The sequence below is a fragment of the Berghia stephanieae genome, chromosome 7 (assembly GCF_034508935.2).
Source record: "Berghia stephanieae isolate SIO BIC M18660-M18661 chromosome 7, UCSD_Bste_1.3, whole genome shotgun sequence".
Taxonomy (NCBI): domain Eukaryota; kingdom Metazoa; phylum Mollusca; class Gastropoda; order Nudibranchia; family Aeolidiidae; genus Berghia; species Berghia stephanieae.
The window spans coordinates 34,279,121-34,294,424 of record NC_088366.1 but is presented as its reverse complement, the minus strand read 5'-3'; positions in this window follow the sequence as shown (position 1 = coordinate 34,294,424).

Below are 15,304 nucleotides of genomic sequence, written 5' to 3'. Positions count from 1 at the left end.
GTCGACACAATGCCATATGGAAGACTTACAATCTTCAACCACTGAATTCGTTAAGATATCTTATTTAACGTGTGGCTTGGCCGATAAATTTGTTTACATGTTAGTGTGACATTTCGATGTATTGAAAGGTGGGCTGGGCCGATAAAATTGTTTACATAATAATGTGAAACTTGCGTGTGCCTGGCGTAGACTGGTTAACACATTTAAAAAAAAATATTTTGCTCAGTTCAAAACAGACACATCAAAACAACCAACGCCCAAACATTTAAACCGTAATCTTGCTTAAGAGATTTTTGGACCGTATTGGAGGTTATCTTAATTAATCAGTACAATGGAATCCTGATATTGGAGTTGACTTTTAGAGTGCTGACTATATACGGATTCTTCTGTATCATTTAGCTTAAAGTTTGTTCTTTTTAAAAAAACTTCTGGTCAAAATGAAAATAATCTGTTTTGCCAGTGTACTACACCTATGATATTTACCAAAAGTTGTGCTGAAGTAATAAAAACTGTACCTTTAGAAAGGCTCATTGACATTATCCATCACCCTACTCATCACGCAAAAAACCCGTTTGAATTGCGTTTTGATTTTGATTTTCTTCCATCCTCACCAGTTATAATCTATTGCTGTAACTGCTCTTTTGAAAAGTGAAAGGCTAGGTAGTAGATATGATTGGATGAATTAAGGAAGGAATTGTGACAAAAAGCAACAATAATATACTACTTATAAAGTACACCTATTATTATTAACACACACACACACACATACACACATATACACTCACACACACAAGTCGTGGGGAATGAGTTGCTCCATGCTTCATGTATTCCCTCATCAGGACAAATTGTCGTACCCTACAAGTTAGCTGTTAGGTTTCCTTTTTATTACAAGGACTCGGCCAGGTACTCTTATACATCTGAGTCGAGAAGGGCATTGCATGTGAAGCAGCTTATCAAAGGTCAATGTAACCCTTTCCACCACTAACCAACATTCGCCGACGACACTGACATATTATTATATATTCAGCTGACAATTGATATGAGACATCTAACGATAGCACAGTGTTATTTGTTAACAAGCAAAACCCAAGCACGTCTGCCCAGATTGAAATGTGTAGCACGACTAGCCAAAAACACACAATTAATTGAATTGCAGTTTTACCTAAGTAATCGTGAGGTTATGATTAACACCCTATTCTATATTTTGATTAAAAAACAAACATGCAAAGACTTGAGCTTACATGACAGTGCAACCCATATCATATGTTGTAGTGGTGATAGGGATGATGATATGGTAGTAGTAGTGGTTGTGGTAGTAGTGGTCGGAATGATGACGATTGTGGTAGTATTGGTGGTACGGAAAACAGGAAGACCTAGCATAATTTCAAATTTCAGGGACATTTTAAGGATAAAACCTCAAATTTTAGGAACAATATTTTGCGCAATAGTAATGTCTTAAAAGAGTCAAAATTCTGATATCAAGAGAATAAGATGATTACAATGGTGCTAAAGGTTATTATAAGTATGTGTAGTTACTAATCTGCTTGCAACAAAAGTGGTATCCTCACTCACTGTTTTAATAATAATGTTATATGACTTGGATAACTCATCAAAAGAACACGGCCAATGGTGAGAATGACTGACAACAAAAAGGATATTTTCCTCCAACCATCGTGAGAGAGAATAGGTAGCCAAATTCCTAATTATAGGGTTTGTTGATGGCTGATGATCTGGTGGTGGGGGTGGTTGTAGTAGTGGTGGTAGGGGTGATGGTTGTGGTAGTGGTGGTAGGGAAGATGATGTGGTGGTAGTTGTTGTAGTAATGGTGGTAGGAAAGATGATGTGGTAGCAGTAGTTGCAGTAGTAGTGATAGTTGTAGTAGTGATGGTAGGTATGACGAGTTGTTGTAATAGTGTGGTGTCGGGGTGATGAGTTGTAGTAATGGTGGTAGGAATGATGATGTGGTAGTAGTTGTAGCATTAGTTGTGGTAGGGGTGATGATCTGGTGGTGGTAATTGTAATATAGTTGTGGTAGGGATGATGATATGCTGATAGCTGTTGTAGATGTGGCAGTAGGGATGATGATGTGGTGGTAGTTGTAGTAGTGGTGTTAGGGATGATGATGTGACTGTAGTTGTTGTAGTCATGATAGTGGGGATGATGATGTGGTTGTAGTTGTTTTAGTGGTGGTAGGGATGATTATGTGGTGGTAGTTTAATGGTAGATTTTAAAAATTTCCGGGACAATAAGTAAACTTTCGTATTTTCCGGGACAGTCATTATTTTTTACAAATTTCCGGGACAAATCCGGAAATTCCGGGATGTTAGGCATGCCTGTAGATGTATAATTAAAAGGACGTGAGGAAAAAGAAAGACACGGGAAATGGTTCAAATAGGGAACAGATGTAGATTCCAAGAGCACATTATCAGTTACTTAGTTTGAGATCACCCAGACACCAGCACAAGTCCCCACTAAGAGGGATACACTCAAATGTTTAAAATCATATATCTCCAAAAACTATAACTATACATTCAACTGTTTCCCTCCCAGCCGAGGACTCTGGCCAGGGTCAGGACAAAACTAAGTAATCTCATTCCAAGACAAAGACAGAAGGCGATTGGAAAACAGATACAGGGGGAGAGATGACACAGCAAGTATCTCCCTGCCCACCATGGGACAAAAAAAACTAACTACCATCAGATTCTTCAAGAGCATGTAGAAACGAGAAATATATTCAACAAACCGCCTGTAATCGCCTACAGACGGGACCGCAATTTGAGGGACATACTAGTTAGGAGTCGCTTGACGATGGATATGGCAGGTAACCAACGTAAGAAGGAGCCTTGTGGACGTTGCAGATGAAGGACACTTATTCGTGGAAAATTCCATCAAATTTCCGGATAAAGTGTGGAACATCAGACACGCATTCACCAGCATGGATCGTGATCTAATAATTTACGCTATAATCTGCAAACGTTGCAACAAGACATACGTGGCAGAAACTGGCAAGAGATTTAGCGACAGGTTTGGACAACATTTGCGGTCTACTGAAAACGACGAAGACACACCTGTCGCCTACCACTTCAATGGGTCCAGTCATCGAGGATTGCACGAGGATCCAAATCGCCGTCCTTCAGTTCTGTCACACCACTAAACAACATAGGAAATACAGGGAGACAGAACTGATACTGAAACTGAACACCCTGTCATCTCACGACGTGAACTCGAGACTGGACCTCATTTAAATATTATACTACCGTTATCTCCGCTCTTGCCTCTCTCTCTCTCTCTCTCTCTCTCTCTCTCTCTCTCTCTCTCTCTCTCTCTCTCTCTCTCTCTCTCTCTCTCTCTCTATCTCTCGCTCTCTCTCTCTTCCCCCCCCCCCCGCCCAACCCCCGACCACCCATCGTCTTTTCCTTAAATTACATACCAGTATCATTACTACTACTACTACTACTACTACTACTACTACTACTACTACTACTACTACTACTACTACTACTACTACTACTACTACTACTACTACTACTAATAATAATAATAATAATAATAAAAATTCTATTACTAATAATAATAATAATAATAATAGACTCTTATAAGTGTGCACAGTATCCTCAACAATGAGGCTCTTGGCGCTTTAAATTACATCAACACAAAACAATATAAAAAGTACATGGCATCAAAAAAGAAAGAAAGAAAATTACTGTTGCTTCGGCTGCTGCTACTGCCACTAATGATTATACTAAGACCTACATTCCTTATATTTTGTATTTATTTCCAATTCCATTGTATTTATTTTCCATCAATAGTCTACACTTTATTTAAATTCACTTTCTAGACTGCATTACACAGTTCCTCCCCTCTTTTGACTTAATTAATTGCACACCTTTATAAACATATATTGTTCAATTTTAGTTCGTGCTTCCTTACAAAGGAGCATCTCATCTCATGTAGTTCCATATCTGAAGCAGACGTCGGAGGTCATCTTCCGCCAAGCTGATCTATCTCTTGCCAATTCTATTAAAGCAGCGCCACCTTTCTCAGCTTCATCTGTCCAAGTTCTTATCCCTTTCAAATACGTTATTCTTTGTCTTCCTCTTATTCTTTTTCCATTCATCTTTCCAGTCAAGGCGAGTATTTCCAAACCAGGGTGGCGGATAATGTGTCCTAAAAATTCCATTTGGCGTTTGATGATTTTTGTTATCAGTGATCTTTTTCTGTTTGCCATTTCTAAAATTTCTTCATTTCTTTTCCTTTCCATCCATGAAACCCTCATCATTCTTCTGTAAAACCACATTTCCACTGCCTCCAGTCTTTTAACCATGGTCTTGTTTATGGTCCAGCTCTCACAACCATATAGCAGCACAGACAGTACATAGCAATCCAGGACTTTGATTTTTGTTTTCATGCTAATATTCCTGTTTTTCATAATTGTATGCAGCTGGTTGAATGCATTCTTCGCCATACCTATTCTTTTCTTTATTTCACAATCTGATTTTCCATTGGATGTTACATTGAAGCCTAAATATTTGAAACATTCAACTTGTTGTATTGTTTGTCCTCTGCTTGTTATTACACAGGCTGGTGGGTTATTATTTTTAGATACCGTCATACATTCTGTTTTAGATATATTCAGTTCCAGTCCCATATTTTCACTACTCCTGACTACAACATCCAGTAATTCTTGTAGTTCATGTTCAGATTCTGCCAGTAGAACCGTATCATCTGCATACCTCAGATTTGTTACATTCTTTCCTCCAATACACACCCCCTTCTTATGTTCGATATCTCTTAATATCATTTCACTATAGAGGTTGAATAAATCTGGAGACAAAACACACCCCTGCCTAACTCCTCTTCTAATAGGTGTAAAACTGCTTAGTTCGTTGTCAACACGCATTGCTGCTTCTTGTTCCCAGTACAAATTCCGTAATATTCTTAAATCTTTACCATCAATGTCCAAGGATGATAGAATTTTGAATAGTTTTTCGTGTTGTACTTTATCAAAGGCTTTTGAATAGTCGATGAAACACATATACAGATCTTTATTTACTTCAATACATCTTTCCATCAGCATTGATAATGTGAATATTCCATTTCTGGTACCCTTGTCCTCAACAAAACCAAATTGCATCTCCCCAATTTCAGGTCGTATTTTATTTCTTATTCTTAGTAAAATTATCTTCAAAAGAATTTTTGTGAGGTGGCTCATTAGGCTAATAGTTCTGTGTTGTTCACAATCAACTGCCCCTGGCTTTTTTGGTAGTGCTATAAAAATGGATCGTTTCATATCAGTTGGCATTTTTCCTGTGTCATACACTTGATTTAGAAGGTTTATGATGAATTCAATCCCCCATTCACCCAGGCCAGTCAAGGCTTCAATTGTTATGGCATCAGGTCCTGCAAAGGAGCATACTACCCATCAATGTTTTTGTTTATTCATCTTAACAACGCCATTATCTCATTCGTCTGTAGTGTTTCATTAATTTTGTTTTGTTGATAAAGGGGAAACCCGAAACGTACATTTTATCTGTTTTCGTATATTAAATTGAAGCTTACATTCAATTTCATTGTTATTTATTTCTTCGAGCTTCGAGTAGCAACATTTACATTATAATGGGAGGACGGTGGTTGTAGTAGGTAGTAGTAGTACTAATACTACTATGGTCAGATTTTTAATAAATGGCGCTTGGTTTTCTTCTTTTTCTCAGCTGCCCCAAAATGCAGAGCTGCAAAATTTTTTTATGAACCTCTGAATCAATTTGTCTTAATAAAAAAATATTTTTTTTTCATGAATTCTAAAACACTAGGCTGGGATTTCGTTTATTAGCCTACAGCTATATTAAAATCGATAACAGGTGAGGATCGGAACTCATAGAAGATTTACATTACCAAAATTATGAATTTTCCGCATATCCATTTTGAAGGAATTCGTTAAACTAGAGTGTTCGGTAAATTGAAGCTTAAACGATATGCGTGCAGTATTTGAATATGAAGCAACGAATGGCAATTATTAACTATCAGACATCTACATTTTATAACCATCAATACACATTACTGGTGAATACAAACGAAAGTGAACATAACGCGCTTCCAATATAATTTTGATTGCAAAAGTTTGAGAAATACCTTGTGTTTATGACAAAGAGGATTACATAAACTTATGTAGACTGGTCAAAGTAAAAAATCATCAATTCTGAGGCAGTGTCTCCACAAATATGTGTTCAACAATAACAACAACAACAACCATCACCACCAAGAAATACTGGACACATCAATCGTCTGATGACGAGGATGATGAAAAGGAGAAATGAAACGACTACAGAAAGATTCCGAGCATAACACTATCCAATGAAATGTAATTTTCCTCTCGTTTGCGAAGGTTGAAGCATGCCTTTTCCCAGTCTACTCTTTGTTATCATTTATTGCCTCGTCGGTGAGAGTAAATTTGGTGTTCTTTCTCTCAATCTTTCCCTCTACTTAGGCCCAATGACCTCGATTGGATTCCGCTCACAGTGATATGGGGGAAGTCGCGCAACCTCGTGTCAAAACTCCTTGATTAGACAGTCTGCTTTGAAAGCTGTTTCTGGTCCATTTCTTTTTTTTTTTTTACTAAGGAGTACAGTTAGCATTTTGATAAATGGTCAAAATATGTAGTACTGTCTGATTGAAACCATGAAATCATGTCAGCTTTTATATTTGCCAAAGTTGGAGCCTTAAAGTGACCATGGGCCAACGAATGGTAGCGTTGTCCAATACAATACAGCTAGGTGCTTCAATGGAGGGCAGCAAACGATATTTAGTCAGTCTTAAAACATCTTTGCTGCATTGACCCCAGAATAATATCCCAGATGATTCAGAGAATAAAAAAATGGCATGGCATCCTTTTAAATATCCAGTATCATCACCACCTGCAAGAATAACAATGATTCTCTGTCCAGAACCCATGGGCCCTTTTCTGCTTGAATAATCAGACGTCCAATATTTTTTCGAATGTATATTTACGCTCACCCATACATCTTTGGATGATATCCATATCAAAGTTATCTATGATCCTTTTCGTGCCACTTCGTTCTACACTGGTGATCTCTGTCTTTGATTTGTGAAAATCCAAAACCATTGCCGTCCTCATTAATGACTTATCGTTTGATACAAGAAAACTTCTTTTCGCAGCTTTACGAGAGTGGAACCGATAGAGATTCCGTGCCGTATCGTGTTGTTTAAGAGCCTAATATGTTTTTAAAACCTTTAAAGGCCATGTGAAACGTTCATGCATAGACACAAATTTGTCAAAGTTAAATAAACAGTGTTTGTTAATTTGACAATATTGAGTATACAATCACTATTTCAAATGATTCAAAGCGAGAGATTTCATATCAGTCTTTGGTAATTGCGACATGATGTAGATAATATGCCATAAATAATAAATTCAAAATGTAATACAAACTACATAAGTTAAAGAGAATTGTTATTATCTGGAAAGAAATCTGACGTGAACTCATAATCACTACGTCAAAACAATATTTTTTGGAAATACGATAAATTCATTCATACTTTATGGTGCGTAACTTGTTTTCATTTTCTACAGTGTAAAATCTCTAATTTTATGTCACCTGTTTTAAAGTAGTTTTTTATAGGTCTTAAAGAAGAAAACTTTTTTAATATGGCATCCAATACGGTCCAAAATATAGATTCAGTTAAGACAAATTGATTCAGAGGTTGACACAAATTTTTACAACTTTTGATAGAGGGACAGCTGAGAAAACAAGAAAAACACGCGCTATTAATAAAAAATTTGACTATAGTAGTAGTAGTATTGTTATATGTTTGCTTTTTAAGGGTTTTACGGCGCTTGCGACACATTTAGTCATTTAGCGCCAGCAAAAAAGAAGAAAATGGGATAGATAAAAAAAATTCTAGATTTACAATTAAAAGCACACTCTTTTTACATTCAGGTTATTTCAGCGACAGTAAAAAGTTAGAAAATGGGATAGATAAAAGTTTTAGATTTAAAAATTGAAAGCACACAAGAAAAACAAAGATCTAATTGGAAACATTGTTTTAAGGGTTTTACGGCACTTGCAACACATTAAGGTCGTCATATCAGCGCCAATAAAATGGAAGAAAATGGGATAGTAAAAAGTAATAGAATTCCAATTAAAGTGGCCAAGACAGGGAAGACAAAAGGGTAACTGGTTCAAATAGGAAACAGATGTAGATTCCAAGAGCACACTATCAAAGTACTTAGTTTGAGATCACCTAAAAGTCTTATCCAGACACAAGCACAGGTCCCGTCTAAGATGATTACACTCAAATGTTGACAAATATTATATACAACAAATATAAACAGTGCATAACAGAGAGATGATTTACAAGGAAAAAAATATCATCTCCCGAAACTAACTATACATTTGACTGTTTCCCTCTCAGACAGGACATCCGGACCAGGACAAAACCAAGTAATCTCATCCCAAGACAAAGACAGAAAGCAAGTTGGAAAACAGATATTGGGGGATAGAAGACGCAGGAAGTACCTCGATGCCCACTATGGTAGGTCAGGAACCCCACCCAGGAATAATTGGAAACAGATGTAGGTTCCAAGAGCATATTATCCAGTGTACCAAGTTTGAGATTATCCAGACAAGCACGGGACCTCACCATGAGGAATACACTCAAATGCTTACAACCCATTAATATAATCAAAACAGAAACATTACGATACATAAACGAAAGACGATTTACAGGGAAAAAAGTATCCTCTCCCAATACTAATACTACACATTTGACTGTTTCCCTCCCAGCCAAGGACTCCCGAAAGGGCAGGACAAAACCAAGTGATCCCATTCCAAAACAAAGACAGAAAGCAACTCAAGGCAAGGGTGATAGGAGACACAGCAAGTGACCTCCTGCCTATCATAGGAGGTAAAAAGTAGTAGTTTGTTGTTTTTAAGGGTTTTACGGCGCTTGCAACACATTTAGGTTATATTAGCGCCAGTAAAAAGGAAGAAAATGGGATAGAAAAAAGTTTTAGAATTACAAGTGCGGCTATGTGGTCTTGTGGCATGACACCCGCTTTCGGATCGAAAGGTCCTGGGTTCGAGCCTCGCTCCACGCATAGTTGAGTCCTTGGAAAAGGCTCTTTACTTTACTCACATTCTCTCACCGTACTCAGGTGTAAAATGAGTACCTGGCCGCTGACAGCGTTGTCTCTGTCCGAAAAAGATTGTAATATCGCCTAACAGGCGTCATGTCCCGTCTTACATGTTGCATGTCGCTGTTGGCCAGGGGGCGCTTTGAGCACTTTTAGTGGATACTGCGGTATATAAAAGCTCAATTTTTTAATTTTTTTTTTTTACAATTAAAGCACCCAAGAGAAAGTAAGACAAAGGGGAACTGGGAACAAATAGAGATCAGATGTAGATTCCAAGAGCATACCACTAATGTACTTAGTTTGAGATCACCTATAAGTCTCATCCGGACACGAGCACAAAATCCAACAAAGAGGAATACGCTCAAATGCTTACATTATACATTCAAAATAACAAATATAATAATACATAACAGAGAGATGATTTGAATGGAAAAAAATATCATCTCCCAAAACTATCTATACTATACATCTGACTGTTACCCTCTCAGCCAGGACCAGGACAAAACCAAGTAATCTCATTCCAAGTCAGAAAGCAAATTGGAAAACAGAGGGGGATAGAAAACGCAGTAAATACCTCCCTACCCACTATGGGAGGTCAGGAAACCCACCCAGTCAAAAGTAGTAGTGTTATATAGTGATGGCGATAATAACAATAATTACAATAGGCAATCAATGAAGACTAGACTGTATAAATTGATAAAAACTATTATTTATTCATCGTTTTTTTTTCTTTCAAAATTCAAAACAATCATATTTTTAAAAATGTAATGAAATGTCACTTTGGATTCACTCTAAAACTTTAAATTTGCAGTCAACAATGAAGATTAAAAATACAGATCCATAATTCACTTTTCAAACTAATGGTAATCATAACGTTGTTTTGAGAAAAGGAGAACTATCGAAAAACATTGAATCATCTTAACAAAATGCACAATGTGAAACTTGGATAGAGCACACAGTTTAAAACACAGCAAGATAAAGTTCCTTTTATGAGACGCAGATAGACCGACAGAAAGAGAAATGGAGTTTGTTTTATGGGTTTTTCGGCGATTGCGACACTTTTAGGTCACTTCAGCACCCGTAAAACGAGAGAAGATGAGAAAGATTTAAAAGCACCCCCCCCCCCCCCCCCCCAAAAAAAAAAAAAACAAACAAAAAAACAAAACAAAACAAAACAAAGGGGACTGGCTCAAATAGGGAGCATAAGGTTTAACGGCACTTGCAACACACATAGTTCCTTTAAGCGCCGGGAAAAGTAAGATGACAGGCTTAAATAAAAGAGGGAACAGAGTAGATGATGGAAGAAATGTACATCTGTATCTAGCATGAGACAAAAACATGGCTTCACTTGGCTTTTTTCAATATATATATAATATAAATTGTCACTCACATAATATGGCCAAGAAGTTCGTTTCTGTGGCTTTCGTCCACGTCTTCAGTCGGCATAATCTATGAATCAATTATAGATTATGCCGACTGAAAACGTGGACGAAAGCCACAGAAACGAACGTCTTGGCCATATAATGTGAGTGACAATTTAAATTTTATATTAGCTCTAACCATCATTATCGAGCACTTTCGTACCTACGAGTACCCACCAACACTATATATATAATATATATATATATATATATATATATATATATATATATATATATATATATATAATATATATATATATTATATATACCCAAGTACTATTATTTTGTTTTTGTTTTCAAGGGTTTTACGGCGCTTGTTGTGTTTGTTTTTAAGGGTTTTACGGTGCTTGCGACACATTTAGGCCAAGTAAAAAGGAAGAAAATGGGATAGTCAAAAAATAATTCGAGATTTACAAGTAAAACACCAATGAAAAGGAAGACAAAAGAGAATTAGTTCAAATATAGGAACATATGTAGATTCCAAGAGCACATCACCAGTGTATTTAATTTAAGATAACCCCAAAGTCTCGGATAATAGATGGATGGGATAGAAGACAACAAGTGAACTCCTGCCCACTCCGAGAAGTCAAAAGACCCCCCCCCCCCCCCTCCACCCAGTACGGACTATTACTTACAATATCTAACATATAATGTAACCGAGAGATGATTAACAAAGGGGGTAAAAAATTACCTATCCTTTAAAAAAATGCATGCTAACAGTGGCCACACCCCAAAGCCATGGTGTGATTCCAACCAGGAATTTCTACAACACTTTGTGTACACTGTACTCAATCCAACTAAAGTGACCCAATCGTTTTGTCTCACAATGTGCCCACAACACAAGAGATGGTTACTGTCATTTTCTGTCACGTCGGCAAAGAAAGAGAAAGAATAATTCGAACAAAACTAAAATCCAGGTAATACTATTTTATCCCAGTGCAAACAATTACATAGAATATAATGCTGTCTCGTCTTAAAAACTTTGCGTTTATTGAAACAACAAAGTTTGTATTATTTCGCCAGAGGCGTTAGGAGGCATACACGTGTGTGTGTGGGTGTGTGTGTGTGTGTGTGTGTGTGTGTGAGAGAGAGAGAGAGAGAGAGAGAGAGAGAGAGAGAGAGAGAGAGAGAGAGAGAGAGAGAGAGAGAGAGAGAGAAAGAGAGAGTGAAGAAAAACACGAAGTAAAAATTTTAAAAAAAATACAAAAAACCCCAAAAACCCAACACTTTCTCTACTATAAACTATAAATAGTTAAACACAATGAATAAAGGATAATACATTTTGACATTTAAACACTAAACCAACATACGAGTCAAATCAGTGATTTTACGAAAAACGTACATATTTCATAATTTCAAAGTTAACGGGGGTACTTCTTGTTATCAACGCCTTCCAACAAAAGAACATTATCAATATCATGTTAATTGTTAATAACTCTTATAAAAAATATATGTCTCATGTTTTTGTTTTTAAGGGTTTTACGGCGCTTGTAACACATTTAGGTTATATCAGCGCCAGTAAAAATGAAGAAAATGGGATAGTAAAAAGTTATAGAATTACAATTAAAGTACCCAAGAGAAAGTAAGACAAAGGGGAACTGGGAACAAATAGGGTTCAGATGTAGATTCCAAGAGCACACCACCAATGTACTTTAGTTTGAGATCACCTCCAAGTCTCATCCGGACACAAGCACAAAATCCAACAAAGAGGAATACACTCAAATGCTTACATTAAACATAATACAAAAATAACAAATATAATAATACATAACGGAGAGATGATTTACAAGGAAAAAAATATCATCTCCCAAAACAATAACTATGCATTTGACTGTTTCCCTCCCAGCCAGGACTCTGGCCAGGGCCAGAACAAAACTAAATAATCTCATCCCAAGACAAAGACAGAAAGCATGTTGGCAAACAGATATAAGTAAGGGGATAGAAGACGCAATATGTCCCCCCCCCCCCCCTGAAAACAATGGGAGGTCAGGAACCCCACCCAGAATATAATATGTCTCACAAACTAGCCCGGATTATAATTTTGAAAAGAGAAAAACCCTTTGATTATTTATTTAGCAATGCTGTATCGTGATGAACGATGGGATGAGATCACTATTCAGTGATCGACTTGGAATTAAAAGCAAAAATCAATTTATATTATCGTGAGTTATCTGTAATGGGATGATATATTTCTGTATAATTAAGACTAGTAAGTATATACACACACACACACACACACATTATCCCTAGAACAATGTTATAATTGCAATGATTTATGTCATTACACTCTGTTTAACATGTTAATGTACGTTTATAATATTAAATATCAACAATAATACGACAGAAAAAATGCAATATTCTTATTAATCAAAGCATACCACCCATTATAATATCATCAGAAAAAAATAAAATAAAAACAACCAAACAAATAATAATAATAATAATAATAATAATAATAATAATAATAATAATAATAATAATAATAATAATAATAATAATAATAACAATAATAACAATAATAAATAATAGTAAAAATGATAATAAGTATATTTGCCAATCGTCTTTAAGGCTAAGGTAATGGCAACGTTGAGTAATGACCTATTACATTATGACAACCTTACATTATTCCTCTATTTGGTTCGCACAACAAATAATAAAATTTCAACTTATATTCCATTTGCATGTCATAAATTTATAGAGGAAGACATTTTATATTAATAATTTTAAAGAGTGCAATATACCTAAATACAAAATCGTAATAAGTTGCAGACAAATATTTGAGTTTCATATGTAACTTGTTTGTTTGTTTTTAAGGGTTTTACGGCACTTGCAACACATTTAGGTCATATCAGCGCCAGTAAAAAGGAAGAAAATGGGATAGTAAAGACAATCTTGATGTACAATTGAAAGGGTTTGAAGAATATTTGTTTTGTTTGTTTTTAAGGGTTTTACGCCGACGGCGCTTGCAACACATTAAGGTCATATCAGCGCCAGTAAAAAGGAAGAAAATGGGATAGTACAAAGTTCTACAATTACAATTAAAGCACCAAAGAAAAGGTAAGACAAAGGGGAATTAGTTCAAATATGAAACAGATGTAGATTCCAAGTGCATACCATCAAAGTACTTAGTTTGAGATCACCTAAAACTCTCGTCTAGACGCAAGCACAGGTCCCAACTAAGAGGAATAAACTCAAATGTTTACAAATCATATATGTAAACAAAACATAATACATTGCATTACAGAGAGATGATTTACAAGGAAAACAATATCACCTCCCAAAACTATAACTATACATTCGACTGTTTCCCTCCCAGCCAAGGAACTCTGGCCAGGGTCAGGACAAAACTAAGTAATCTCATTCCAAGACAACGATAGGGAACAATTGGAAAGCGTATGAGGGGATAGAAGACACAGAATGTACCTCCCTGTCCACTATGGGAGGTCAGGATCCCCACCCAGGGGTTTGAAGAAAAAGTAAGACAAAGGTGAATGGTACAAATAGGGAACAGATTTAGATTCCAAGAACACACTATCAGTGTACATAGTTTGACATTACCTAAATGTTTCACTCAGACACCAGCACAAGATCCCACTAAGAGGATTACACTCAAATGTTTACAAATCATATGTTAAAAAAAACAAAACAAACAATAACGGCACATAACAGAGAGATGATTTACAAGGAAAAAAATATCATCTCCCAAAACTATAACTATACATTCGACTGTTTCCGTCCCAGCCAAGGACTCCGGCCAGGTCAGGACAAAATCAAGTCATCTCATTCCAAGATAAAGACAGAAAGCAATTGGAAAACACACACAGGTTGATAGAAGACACAGCAAGTACCTCCCTGCCCACTATGGGAGGAGAGAAGGATATATATATATATATATATATATATATAATATATATATATATACGGTGTGTGTGAGAGAGTTGTTTCAAGGGTTTTACGGCGCTCGCAACACATTTAGGTCATATCAGCGCCAGTATAAAGGAAGAAAATGGGATAATAAAAAGTTATTAAGAATTTCAATTAAAACACCCAAGAATAAACAAGACAGAGAGGAACTGATTCAAATAGGGAACAGATGTAGATTCCAAGAAAACACTATCAGTGTACCTAGCTTGAGATCACTAACTAAAGGCCTCACCCAGGCACTTGCCACATCTCCGACAAGAGGAACGCACTCAAATGTTTACAAACATGTATGTAAAACAAACAATAATCCAGTGCATAAAAGAGAGATGATTTACAAGTCAAAAAAAAAAAAAAATCTCCCAAAACTCTAACAATACGTTTGACTGTTTCCCTCTCAGCTAGGGCCAGGAGGAAACCAAGTCATCTCTTTCCAAGACAAAGACAGAACGCATGACCTCACTGCCCACTTGGCATTTCAGCATCAGTCAAAAGGAAGAAAATGGGATGGTTCTAAAATTCTAGATTTACAATTAAAAGCACAGGAGAAACAGTAAGACAAAGGGAAAGGTTTTGTTTGTTTATTTTTAAGGGTTTTACGGCTCTTGCAACACATTAAGGTTTATATCAGCGCCAGTTAAAAGTTCTAGGATTACAATAAAAGCACCCAAGGAAAGGTAAGACAAAGGGGAATTGGTTCAAATGGGAAACAGATGTAGATTCCAAGAGCACACTATCAAAGTACTTTGTTTGAGATCACCTAAAAGTCTCTTCCAGACACAAGCATAGGTCCTCACTAAAAGGAATACAC